The sequence below is a fragment of the Aplysia californica genome, unplaced genomic scaffold, assembly GCF_000002075.1.
Source record: "Aplysia californica isolate F4 #8 unplaced genomic scaffold, AplCal3.0 scaffold00314, whole genome shotgun sequence".
NCBI lineage: Eukaryota > Metazoa > Mollusca > Gastropoda > Aplysiida > Aplysiidae > Aplysia > Aplysia californica.
In genome coordinates, this window is record NW_004797584.1 from 805,751 (window position 1) to 807,254 (window position 1,504).

Sequence of the window (1,504 nt, forward strand, 5' to 3'; positions counted from 1 at the left end):
GATTGTAAAAAAGGGTGGAACTATCATTTTAAAAAAATGCAAACACATTTTGGTCAAAAAAGTTATTTTTTGTCATTATCAGCATGTAGCTCAAAATGTTCTGTGGCGAATTTTGGCACCTTTCTTCAGGCAGACATAAATTTATCCATAAAGTTTGTCCTACCTGTACATTGTCCACTGGTTCAGTTGACCCTCTCCTGGACGCTGTCTTTGAAGATTTCCTGGATAAACTAGGACCTGGCTCCTTGTGGTGAATGAGAGAAACTAAACGTCAATCAAGTCGTTATACACACTGCAATACAGTTTTATATTTGTTGAGAAATTTCTTTAAAAAAACAAAAACAAAAACAAAAAGCAACAAAAACAAAAGAAACCCCAAAAGAAGAAGAAAAGTAAAGGCCCACCTTTTCTATCTTTGTTGGGAATTTTCGAATTACAATAACAAATACAATGCAAATATAAATAAATTTAGAGATTACATTTTGTCTTGCTAAAGACCAAAACGCAGTGCCCACCCTTCACATCCCCCCCCTTTCCCAAATCTGTTTGACATCATTGGAGATTCAGAGTTCACGACACAAGTCCCTTGACATCATGAGTGAATTACCACCGAGAAAGTTGCTCTTTTCCCACGAGGATGTGTGTTTCTCTCAGTGGTAGGGTGTTACATTCACATGAGTGGCATCACTGAAACATGAAGTGTATTCAAATGTCTCCAAAATATCCAAGAAGCAAAGTAAATTGAATTCACAACCATGCAATGTTAAAAAAACAATCGTCGTTTATCATGAAGCTTTGTCTTACCAGGTCATTGTCCACCGGTTCCGCTGACCCTCTCCTGGACGATGTCTTTGAAGATTTCTTGGATGAACTTGGACCTGGCTCCTTGTGGTGAATGGGACAAAGGAAGTGTCAATCAAGTCGTCTTACTCACCGCAACAGACAAAAACAAAAACAAAAAACAAACAACCCAACACCCCCACCCCAAACAAATAAAAAATAAACAACAAAACAAATCAAACAAAATAAAGGATAACAAGAGAAGAAGAAGAAAAGGTCCACCACTTCTATCATTCTAGGGAATTTCCGAGTTATAATGACAAGTACTGTGTAAACATAAAAAGACAGAGAGATTACAACTTGTCTTGTTCCAGAGAACAAAACTCAGTGGCCACCCATCGTGTCAACGACTTTGCTTGACATCATTCTTGTCTCTGAACTGACAACACGAGTCACCTAATAGCTGGAGGAATTTACCACTGAGAAAGTTGTTCCTTTTCCAGGATGATGTGCGTGTTTTTTGGTTTAAAAAAAAAGAGATTTAGTAAGGATTTATGGCGCTCACAACTGCATGAAGTCATGTGAACGTCAAGAGGTGGAGGTCAACAGAGAAGTCCAAACGAGGAATCGGGTTTACTCTGCTCTTTTCTCTAGCTTCAACAGCACAAAGTCTGCTTCGACTATCAAGGCACCCCAGAAATAGCAGGTCACAAAGAGTGACAAA